Source organism: Nicotiana attenuata, unplaced genomic scaffold (genome assembly GCF_001879085.1).
Source record: "Nicotiana attenuata strain UT unplaced genomic scaffold, NIATTr2, whole genome shotgun sequence".
Lineage (NCBI taxonomy): Eukaryota > Viridiplantae > Streptophyta > Magnoliopsida > Solanales > Solanaceae > Nicotiana > Nicotiana attenuata.
The window spans coordinates 387,311-399,895 of NW_017670306.1; the positions used below are offsets into that span (position 1 = coordinate 387,311).

The following is a 12,585-nucleotide window of genomic DNA, read 5'->3' on the forward strand; positions in this document are numbered from 1 at the left end:
CACTCCGTTCAGCAGCCTGAGGCCGTGAGCAGCTTCATTTCAGGTATTATGACTTGTACGCGTGGTCAGAATTGAATTCCGGGAAGTCCAGAATTGATTTGGAAAGAGAATTCTCATTTCGGAAGCCTAAAGTTGAAAGAATGAACTAGGATTGGAATTTTAAGTAAACGACCTCGTAATCGGGATCTGAAGGTTCCAGCAGGTTCGTATGATGATTTCGGACTTGGGCGTATGCCCGGTTCGGGTTTTGGATAACCCGGGAGCATTTTGGCGCCTATTGTGGAAGTTAGCATTTTTGAAGAATTTCATATGTTTGGCTTGAAGTGCTATCGATGTCCGTTTAGGATTCTGAGTCTGTGAATAGCTCCGTATGGTGATTCTGGAGTTGGGAGCGCGATCGAAAGTGAATTCGGATGTCCGTAGGTCATTTTGGAGCCATTTGGCTAAAGATAGAAATTTGAAGGTTTTTGAGAAATTTGACCAGAGCTGGACTTTTTGATATCGGGGTCGGAATCCAATTCCGAAAGTTGGAGTAGGTCCGTAATATCGAATATGACTTGTACGTAAAATTTGAGGTCAATCGGACGTGATTTGATAGGTTTAAACATCGGAAATAGAAGTTTGAATTTTTCAAGCTCATTGAGTTTGGATTGGAGGTCGATTCATGATTTTAGCGTTGTTTGATGTGATTTGAGGCTTCGAGCGAGTCCGCAATGTGTTTTGGGATTGGTTGGTATGTTTGGTTGGGGTCCCGGGGGCCTCGGGTGGATTCCGGGTGGCTAACGGATCGAATTTGGAGTTTGAAGAAGGGCTGGAGCTGCTGCTTCTGGTATTTCCGCTTCTGCGGATTTGGGACCGCAGAAGCGGCCCCGCAGAAGCGGTTCGATGTGAAGCAGCCCAGGACCGCAGAAGCGGTCCTAGATCCGCAAAAGCGGAACCGCAGAAGCGGTGGGCCGTCCGTAGAAGCGAAAATTGGGCTGGAGCCCAGTGTTCGCAGAAGCGGCTCTTGGTCCGCAAAAGCGGGACCGCGGAAGCGGAAATATTTCCGCAGAAGCGAAAATAGCTGGGGCAGAATGGTTGTTTAAAATCGGGGTTGAGTGCATTTCTCTTACATTTTTCATGGCTTGGGCGATTTTTCGGGAGCTTCAAGAGAAGGATTTTCATCATCAACGTCAAGGTAATATATCCCCCATCCATTTTAAGTTAAAATACATCAATTATGTAAGGATTTAAGCATGAAATTGGTTGAAATTTGGGGGTTTTGGTAGAAAGACCTAGAAATTATATTCTTGGAATTTAACCACGATTTTGAGTCTGGAATTTAGTGAAAATTATATATTTGAGTTCCCAAGGTCATGGGTAATCTTTATCTTTGAAAAATTTCGGATTCCGGATACGTGGGCCCGAGGGCGTTTTGGGCAACTTTTCGGTCGGAGTTAGCAATTGCTATAAATTAGATCGTAACGAATATTTGAGCATATATTAATGGATTTGCGTAACCGTTGGCTAGTTTTGGAGCGTGGCGCATCAATTAGAGTCTTCGGAAGAGCGTGGAATGCCGGTTATGGATCTTCGGAGCAAGGTGAGTCTCCTTTCTAACCTTGTAAGAGGGAATTGTCCCCATAGGTGATATTAATTGATTATGTGCTCCTATTTGCAGGGGCTACGTACGCACGAGGTGACGAGAGTCCGTGCGTAGCTACTATTATGCCATTGTCCGGTTAGTTAGGGCCCAAAAGCATGTTATACTTGGATTATTTATGAACCTATTGATAGCTTGAATTGCTTAAATCACCTTGGATTAGTAAACGAATTTAAAAGAGATTAAACATCATTTTTCCTGAATTGTTAAAAAGAGAAATTGTTTTATTTGGATAAATATTCCCGATTAAGTTCTTAATTGACTGATTGAGCATGTATCTCTCTGTGTACCTGCATCGCATGCATGATTCGCGAGCAGGGTATGTGTTTATTTATGGAGCGGGCCGAACGCCTCGGCAGATTAAATAGATGCATCTATAGGCGCGCCGTCGACCCTCGGCAAGTGCACAGTTTATTTCTGTTGGATCGAGCCGTCGCCTCGGTGTGACTTGCGCATGTTATATTGTTGCTTGAGAATTTTAAATGTGAAATGTGCCCTTCGCTTGATATAAATTGATAAGATAATAAATAGTAAATCTTGAAAATCCTTGATTATTTGTTGAAGGTGTTTACCTGTTTTCTGGCTTCGTGAATTAGGACTGCTATATAAATCCATGATTTCCTCACATTTTTAGTATATTGTCAATTGACCTCTAGTAAGTGTCGAATTTGACCATCTCGTCTCTACTTCTTCGAGATTAGACGGAATACTCATTGAGTACACGTTATTTACGTACGCATACTACACTTCTGTGCATTTTTGTTGCACAGGTATATTTATCTCTAGCAGCCCACTGGGCATAGCAGCACAGATGATTCGGAGACTAGGTGAGTTGCATAATTCGAGGCCGACCGCAGCTAGTAAAGTCCCTTCCAGAAAATTATATTTTCTTTCTGTCCACTGTATTCCGGACGGATGTTGTATTGTATCTTATTTCCTTATCAGTAGATGCTCATGCACTTATGACACCGGGTTCTGGGATGGTTTTTAAATATTTTTGTATTGATTTCTAGTATTTAATTTGAATTGAAGCAATTATCTTTTTACTTATGAAATTTAAAGGAAAATCTTGGTTTCCAAAATTGTTAAAATTGGAGTTTAATTAAGTATTTGGTTGGCTTGCCTGACAGCGGTGTCCGGCGCCATCACGACCCTTAATGGATTTTGGGTCGTGACAACATGGTATCAGAGCACTAGGTTCCTAGGGTCTCACGAGTCATGAGCAAGTCTAGTAGAGTCTCGCGGATCGGTATGGAGACGTCTGTACTTATCCTCGGGAGGCTGCAGGATAGTTAGGAGTACTTCCCTTCTTGATTCCTTATCATGCGATTTGATCCCTGGAGGCGTATGCCTTTAATTCATTCCTACTCAATCTTATGCGACGCAAAGCGCTTGTTATAAATCGAAAATTGAAGAACCGTAATGGTACTGCAGATGTGATACGAGATGTTTCTCCCTGTATAGCTAATCAGATCATTGTCGTCGCTTTATGGAAGAATAATTTGTTGTTTCATCCCAGTAGCGGTACTTTTGAGGGCTTGAGGCTAGGCACAAGTTGCCACGGTGCTTATGAACGACTATTCTGCAGTAGTGATATGATGGTAGGGTGTTGCCTACGTGTAGGGGCAGTGAATGACTTTGAGGGAGGTTTACTCAGTGCATAGTCAAGAGGTTCAGTATTTTATTCCCGGCAGGGGGAAAGGTAATCGAACTAAGGATGGTCAGATGTGGACTGGTGGAGGTAATGAGACTTGGTATTTGCAAGCGTGGTGGAGCTTTCTCCTATGATGGGGTGTCTTTGTCCTAATTGAACGCACTAAGTTTGTCGGTGTTATGATCTGCTACAATTCGCCTTTGGGGCAAAATATGGTGAAATAGTATCAGAGATGCAACTGTCAGATATTGCAGGGTGCGGTGGTTCGGGATTGGATCAGTATTTCTAATGTTGGCGGTTCGAGAAGGATGACCTTCGGAAAGGTTTAAAGTTAGTAGCGATTTGTGGACTCAAGTGCTATGAAGATAGATTTTATTAAGTCAACAACCGAGCAGCAAAAGATGAGAAATACGTGCGGGAAGTGTCAGGCGGAGTTTTAAACTTCTAAATGGCCAGGTTTATGAAGCAAATGTCAGGTAGCTGATTAAAGAAGTGAGTTTGCCCAAAGTGGGAGAGCGGCGGATGCTGCATATGGGCTTGGTGGTAGGATGGTTACGCACCTTAAGGAAGGCCTGGAGTGATCTGGGGATTTTAGTGGCTGGCGATTGAAGCCTACGGATCTAATTTGAAGTAGGGGTTCTTGTGCGGCAGGAGATTTAATATAACCAAAAAGAGCAGCTTAAATGAAGAAGGATGCAGCATAGCTTTGAATTGGAAGGACGTTGCCGCACATTTAAATGATGTCCACGAGGGGCAAATGGACCTGTGCAGCTGGAAAGTGAGCTCAGACTCAGGATGGGGTATTGATGTCGTAATGATTGTACCCCATGTAGCAGCGCTGGAAGATGTCGGGAGTGATTTCTACGGGTAGTTCATCCCTGTGAGCAGGTTAGCGATCGCGTGGTTGGCGAGCTTCTGCGAAGCATTCTATTGGTTATACAGCAAAGGGATCGGTCGTGCGAAATGTTGTTGATGATTCTGAGTATGAAAAGGGGGGTTTCTACAGTGAGATGTCGAGCATGTTGGCAGTGGATTGCGCAAGGATTATGTCAATAGGAGATTAAGAATCCTGGTAAATTCCAGAGTTGTGTAATAGTGGCTTCGAGCTAAGTGGGAGAGTCCCACCGCCTATGATGGGGTTGCATGGTTAATTACTTGCGAGGTTTCTGGCTATTAGCATATTGATGGGCTATTTCAGCTACGGGAAAAGACCATAAGTGGTAATTTGAGCAGAGGAATAATTAAAGGTGGGCTATCGTTGGCCCTATTGGCCCATGTTCAGACTTGGGGAAGGATTCAAGATTGTGTTTGTAAAGATGCGGGTTCCAAGGGAAGGGATCTGCTAGGTGCATCACCAATGGGGTATTTATGTGCTAGAAGATTTATGGAATTGATTATATTCGGGGCCAAGTCAGAGCGGGTGGCTCTCAACAACGGTCCTAGTAAATTCAAAAGATAAAGTGTGATGCCTAATGATTTCGAGCCTATAGATATGGTTTAGAATCGAGCTTGATAGCAGCCTATGAGAAGAGGCACAGAGTGTTCTATGATGTTTCGACTTGCAGTGTAGAACTTGAGAGGAAAATGAGAAGAGATTTCGAATTCGTAATAGGATTAGCAGCATGGGCATATCAGTTGAGGGTGCGAATATGCGCGCAAGGAAGGTATGAAGTGGTTCGTGGGATTCGGGACAGCATGGTCTCGTGATTCAAGGTCACTCGAGATAAGTGTAGATGGAGTATGTTATGTGTTGGATGGAGTTAGTATTATCTCTAAGGCAATCAAGGATAAATTGGAAGAAGGTAGATTGATTAGCCATAGTTGAATTTGGCATATTGGTGTTAGTGATCAGTTCCTTCAGCGTGATCAAGTTATGCAAGTGATTTGTGATGGTACGTGTGAGGCCTGTCGGCCGCCGTAATTGATTTTATTCAGAGGTATTCCAACCTATTGCGTATAGGCGGATCTTGGAAGGGTTATGGTGGGGTTACACCACTACTTAGAGATTTGCATATTCTACGGTCATGAGAATTCACCTGTGTGCTGCCATGGTTCTCCTGAAGTGAGTTAAGTGGAAAGTTTTATATGATGAAGTGTTAACCTAATAGTGGTTCCGAATCTATGATGGAAAGTGTGTTCTATCGTATGTTGACATGTTAGGTGCCGTGAGTGGTATGGAATTGAAGTGGAGATCAAGGTAACAGTTCGGTGTGGACAAGGATGTCACGAGCTCAGATAAGCAGGAAAGGAGTTTCGATGTTTAAGGTAAGCTGGTATTGTCTTCAGCGTTACCTGAGATCGGTGTTTTGTGAAAAAGGCTTTGCATCCTGGTTAATGATTCTTGATCGCTTTTCAGCGTTAGTGCGGCCGGTGGTTTGGAGGTAAGACCCAGTTATTTGTTATGGTAGGTTGTGGGAGTGTGTCCCACAGGAAGATTGTATAAATGAGGCATGTAGTCACTTGATTGATTAAAGATTTAAACCAAGTATGAAGGTTGTAGTAATTTCGTTAAATTGAGAATTGATGCCTGGAGGGCACTCGGATTCTGAGTTGTGGACTGTGGATGAGTACTCCAGTTATGACGGTTATTCTTGTGTCTTATAAGAAGGGGGAAGTTAGTATGGACCTTTGAAAGGTTATTGGCCTAGTTTGATACGATCAGGATCGACTTGAGGTCGGTGGATGGATTTAAGCGTGAATATGGGCCCTATGTCAGGCCAGTTGTGTTCATTTCAGCAAGCGTTCCTTATGGAAAAGCAGTCGGGGTGTTATTTGTCGTCAGCTATTTCGTGCAATGATATATATATTGCGTCGTATGATTTGTGAGACGGCTTGGTAAATTTCTTATGTGTTGCGATTCCGCGTAGCGATGATGTTATATGAGCAGGATGGCTCTTGAGATTCGGATCGAGTATCGCACCTCAGTTGTGCTTGAATTTCGTAGCCTATAGCGCTATCTATTCCCTCAGGGATGGTATTATGCACCTATCGTGTTTCGGACCGATATTTGGTATTTCGTTTTAGCGAGCAATATAGCTCGACGTATATCTCCTTATGTGAGTTCAATGTGTGGATCGGGTGGCACGCCGCCATGGGTATGTTGTTTGGATCGGGTTGCACGTCGCAACAGTGTGATGTTCGGTACAGTTCCTCATATTTGTTTTTATGTGTTCTATTTCCTATTTTCCGAGGAAAGCTCATATTAGTTGTGCGCCCGCATCGCATGCATGATTCGCGAGCGGGGTAATTGAAACTCCTTTTCAGAGTTCATTTTCCTTTTTGTATCGCATTCTAATTGGTAGCCTATTGGCACATTGTGGCATTATATGAGACTTTTAGTCATGTCGGGATGGCTTATTGCCTGAGCAGTTCGTGCTGGGTGAGACGAGATTGTTGGATTTAGGATTCAGTGCAACCTGATTACGTGAAATATATTAAGGAGCAAAGATCATTATTTGGTTCAGAATGTGGTAAAGTTTCTTGTCAGAAGTATAGACTCAATGATTGGTTGACTCGGCAGTTGATTATGAATTTCTGCACATCTCTTCCGTCGTGGCGGTATTGTAAGAGTTAGAGTAAGACATGTGTATGTCATGGGGTGCAATGGGGGCATCAGATTCGTGGAATTTCAACTAAGTTGATCAGAAAATGTTATTGTGGTCCGGTGAGTAAAATGATGCAAGGTGTGAATTCAGCAAAGTTACGCAGTCATGTTTGGGTACAGCGTGTGGTGATTGATACGGTGCTCGTATGTTGGAAACAGGCCTGACAGAGAATTCCGGATGTTGGAATTAGGCTCTAAGGCCTATCTACTTGAATAAAAGGAAATATCTTCCGAATTGATCGAGCAAATGCGCTCAACTGAGTTGTGGTAGCACGGGAAGGTGCATGAGGTGTTAAACAGTGATTTCAGACTACTTCAGTATAGTTCTCAGCACGTTCGAGGACGAACGTATGCTTAAGTGGGAGAGAATGTAGCGACCCGACCGGTCGTTTTGAGCTCTAGCACTCCGTTCAGCAGCCTGAGGCCGTGAGCAGCTTCATTTCAGGTACTATGACTTGTGCACGTGGTCGGAATTGAATTCCGGGAAGTCCAGAGTTGATTTGGAAAGAGAATTCTCATTTCGGAAGACTAAAGTTGAAAGAATGAACTAGGATTGGAATTTTAAGTAAACGACCTCGGAATCGGGATCTGAAGGTTCCAGCAGGTTCGTATGATGATTTCGGACTTGGGCGTATGCCCGGTTTGGGTTTTGGATAACCCGGGAGCGTTTTGGCGCCTATTGTGGAAGTTAGCATTTTTGAAGAATTTCATAAGTTTGGCTTGAAGTGCATTTCAGTGCTATCGATGTCTGTTTGGGATTCCGAGTGTGTGAATAGCTCCGTATGGTGATTCTGGAGTTGGGAGCGCGATCGGAAGTGAATTCGGAGGTCCTAGGTCATTTTGGAGCCATTTGGCTAAAGATAGAAATTTGAAGGTTTTTGAGAAATTTGACCGGAGGTGAACTTTTTGATATCGGGGTCGGAATCCAATTCCGAAAGTTGGGGTAGGTCCGTAATGTCGAATATGACTTGTACGCAAAATTTGAGGTCAATCGGACGTGATTTGATAGGTTTAAACATCGGAAATAGAAGTTTGAATTTTTCAAGTTCATTGAGTTTGGATTGGAGGTCAATTCATGATTTTAGCGTTGTTTTATGTGATTTGAGGCCTCGAGTGAATCCGTAATGTGTTTTGGGATTGGTTGGTATGTTTGGTTAGGGTCCCGGGGGCCTCGGGTGGATTCCGGGTGGCTAACGGATCGAATTTGGAGTTTGAAGAAGGGCTGGAGCTGCTGTTTCTGGTATTTCCGCTTCTGCGGATTTGGGACCGCAGAAGCGGCCCCGCAGAAGCGAGGAAGAAGCCGCAGAAGCGGTTCGATGTGAAGCAGAAGCGGCCCTAGATCCGCAAAAGCGGAACCGCAGAAGCGGTGGGCCGTCCGCAGAAGCGAAAATTGGGCTAGAGCCTAGTGTCCGCAGAAGCGGCTCTTGGTCCGCAAAAGCGGGACCGCGGAAGCGGAAATATTTCCGCAGAAGCGAAAATAGCTGGGGCAGAATGGTTGTTTAAAATCGGGGTTGAGCGCATTTCTCTCACATTTTTCATGGCTTGGGCGATTTTTGGGGAGCTTCAAGAGAGGGATTTTCGTCATCAACGTCAAGGTAATATATCCCCATCCATTTTAAGTTAAAATACATCAATTATATAAGGATTTGAGCATGAAATTGGTTGAAATTTGGGGGTTTTGGTAGAAAGACCTAGAAATTATATTCTTGGAATTTAACCACGATTTTGAGTATGGAATTTAGTGAAATTATATATTTGAGTTCCCAAGGTCATGGGTAATCTTTATCTTCGAAAAATTTCGGATTCCGTGCACGTGGGCCCGAGGGCGTTTTGGGCAACTTTTCGGTCGGAGTTAGGAATTGCTATAAATTAGATCGTAACGAATATTTGAGCATATATTAATGGATTTTCGTAACCGTTGGCTAGTTTTGGAGCGTGGCGCATCAATTAGAGTCTTCGGAAGAGCGTGGAATGCCGGTTATGAATCTTCGGAGCGAGGTGAGTCTCCTTTCTAACCTTGTAAGAGGGAATTGTCCCCATAGGTGAAATAATTGATTATGTGCTCCTATTTGCGGGGGCTACGTACGCACGAGGTGACGAGAGTCCGTGCGTAGCTACTAATATGCCATTGTCCGGGTAGTTAGGGCCCGAAAGCATGTTATACTTGGATTATTTATGAACCTATTGATAGCTTGAATTGCTTAAATCACCTTGGATTAGTAAACGAATTTAAAAGGAAATTAAACATCATTTTTCCTGAATTGTTAAAAAGAGAAATTATTTTATTTGGATAAATATTCCCGATAAGTTCTTAATTGACTGATTGAGCATGTATCTCTATGTGTACCTGCGTCGCATGCATGATTCGCGAGCAGGGTATGTGTTTATTTATGGAGCGGGCCGAACGCCTCGGCAGATTAAATAGATGCATCTATAGGCGCGTCGTCGACCCTCGGCAAGTGCACAGTTTATTTCTGTTGGATCGGGCAGTCGCCTCGGTGTGATTTGCGCATGTTATATTGTTGCTTGAGAATTTTAAATGTGAAATGTGTCCTTCGTGGCTTGATATAAATTGATAAGATAATAAAGAGTAAATCTTGAAAATCCTTGATTATTTGTTGAAGGTGTTTACCTGTTTTCTGGCTTCGTGAACTAGGACTGCTATATAAATCCATGATTTCCTCACATTTTTAGTATATTGTCAATTGACCTCTAGTAAGTGTCGAAGTTGACCATCTTGTCTCTACTTCTTCGAGATTAGACGGGATACTCATTAAGTACACGTTGTTTACGTACTCATACTACACTTCTGTGCATTTTTGTTGCACAGATATATTTATCTCTAGAAGCCCACTGGGCATAGCAGCACGGATGATTCGGGGACTAGGTGAGTTGCATAATTCGAGGCGGCCCGCAGCTAGTAAAGTCCCTTCCAGAAAATTGTATTTTCTTTCTGTCCACTGTATTTCGGACGGATGTTGTATTGTATTTTATTTCCTTATCAGTAGATGCTCATGCACTTGTGACACCGGGTTCTGGGGTGATTTTTAAATATTTTTGTATTGATTGCTAGTATTTAATTTGAATTGAAGCAATTATCTTTTTATTTATGAAATTTAAAGGAAAATCTTGGTTTCCAAAATTGTTAAAATTGGAGTTTAATTAAGTATTTGGTTGGCTTGCCTGACAGCAGTGTCCGGCATCATCACGACCCTTAATGGATTTTGGGTCGTGACAATAATAATTATCTTTATAATGATGCAAGTGAAGATATTATCCTTAATTTAAAATTCACTTTAATCGGCTATCTAAGAATTTAAGTGATTCTTTGGACGGATTTATTTCAGTATGACTCCACTTTAAGTTTATCGATATCTCTAGCCCCGGAATTTAAATTTTTAATACCCTATATATACAAAAATTTTGTTCTTTAAATCATTAAATGTTAAATTAGTTGATTATTATTATAAAACATTGCATATATTGTCTTAAATTTGTCAAGTAATTTATTTTTTGACACCATACTTGGCTTAACCTCAATGCAAACTACTCAAATAGAATTCCAATTCAAATCCAAATATCATATCAGTTTGTTAGTAATGGTGATTTTTTAAAAACGACACATAATGTTAATTAAATAAATATTCTAAGATATCCTTATCTTATAATCTATGTATTTGAGTTGGAAAAAAAATATTTGAAATCGATGAGATAAACTTTCAAATTTTTTATACTCAACAAAGATGAAACATAAGAAGAAAACTTGTTGTCATCTTTTATTTCTCGTTTTTAGATCTTTCTAACATTTTTTTCAATATTTATTTTCTTTTATCTTATTTATTATGTCATTATTTCTTTTGTTACACAAAATTAATTTATTTCACTATAAAAGGATGAGTTTTAATAAAAAATTGTCTACATATGAACTTTAATTATATTTTTAGTCTTTGGTTGAAATTATTTTATATTTTTCTTTTGGCTTTATCTAACCAGCCTAAATAGGTGCACCCGACCACTTAAATTAAAAAATTGAATGATGTGTAATTTATATATAATTCATATATAATATGTGTATAATCGTGTGTTGTCGGTATATCATCTATTTATATTAGCTATACAAAGTAAACAATAAATATGGCCGGATATTATGCAAAATTTTCCTTAAGATTTCGATTTTTTGAGTTTATCCATGATATAACTTCTATTATAATAACTTCAAAACTCTCTGCTAATGTTCAAGAATATCTTATCTTTTTTTAATCTTTGAATTAAAAAAGTAAAGAGTTTTTTCCAAATAATTTATTTACATTTTAAAAAAAATATTTCACGTCATATCAATTTTTTTTTTATATATATTCTTTGTTACACTTAAAAGTCGCTATAGAAACTATCAATTAGAAACCAATTTCTCTCTTGTTGAGTTTGAAAAAAAACATTTCACATAATCTAATGATACAAAACAAATATTCTTCAACAAAAAAATATTATACCCTTGCAATATTGGCTTGACTACAGCTAAATAAAGGGGTTTCAGTTATATCCTTCAATTTCTTGAATGTGCTAAATTGAAATTAATGATAGCAATTGTATAGCCAAAGTTTTGTTATTTGTTTGATATCCATTTATGCAAATTGAACTTCAAACAAATATTCTTCAAGAAGAAAAAAGAAATAACTTTTTTTTTTAATATTGACTGATTTTGTGATGTTTCTTTCTCCAGCATGTATGTTTACTTTATTATATATGTAAGTAAACTTTTATTTGATTTTGTATACTCTTTTTTGTTATTTAGATAAACATAGACGTGTACCCTATATATTACATTTATTTTAAAAGAATTTTGTTCTATTCAAATCTAGCTACAGTGTTTCAAAGAACTATACTTATAGGATTTCAAATGTGAAAGAGTGTTAGTTATATGGAGTAGTTTTTTTTTCTAGAGGCGAAGTAGTATTTAAATAATTAAAAAAAAAAACAAAAGTTCCTAACATGATTGCATATGATCCTTAACCGAATTAAGTATGATAACATGATAAAAAAAGATAAATTTTATTTTTTATTTAAATCGAATTATAGAACTTTATCTATAAATTTAAAATTATCTTTTTAATTCAAATTCCGTATATATATATATATATATATATATATATATATATATATATATATATATATATATATATATATATAACTAAAATAGTTAAATATAGAATAAAGTTATCATATACTATTGACATTTATTACCTTGCCACTTGGATTAATCATAATATCCATTATATATGATAATTTTCTTGCTTTAATATATATAGATATAGATATAGATATTCTCCTTAATTAACAACATTCTTTTCATCCTCCATATGATATTTAAGGAATTATCAAAAAGAAGGATTCACCACAGTTTAATTTCTTCATGTCTTTGCAGGTGTTATTCAATGGATTCGCTGTGAGGACTCACACTTTTTATCTTTTCTTTATATTAATTTATTCTCGATGGATCTCTCAGTTTAAATCTGCTAATATAACCAGGGAGCACCGAGATGCTAGCTGAGCTTTTCATAGGTAAGCTCTTGTCCCAAGCAAGCTGACTATCTGGCCGGACAGAGATTAGCATTTCATTAATCTTTTATATATCAATTGATTTGTCAGAATAATTCTCGTATCTACACCATTAGGTTAAAGTGACCT

The 12,585-nt window shown here is 39.3% G+C and overlaps 1 pseudogene; it reads left to right on the plus strand.

Annotated features, from left to right (window-relative positions):
- LOC109237549 overlaps nt 1-12,585 on the plus strand; it is a 39,945-nt pseudogene that overhangs the window by 25,686 nt on the left and 1,674 nt on the right.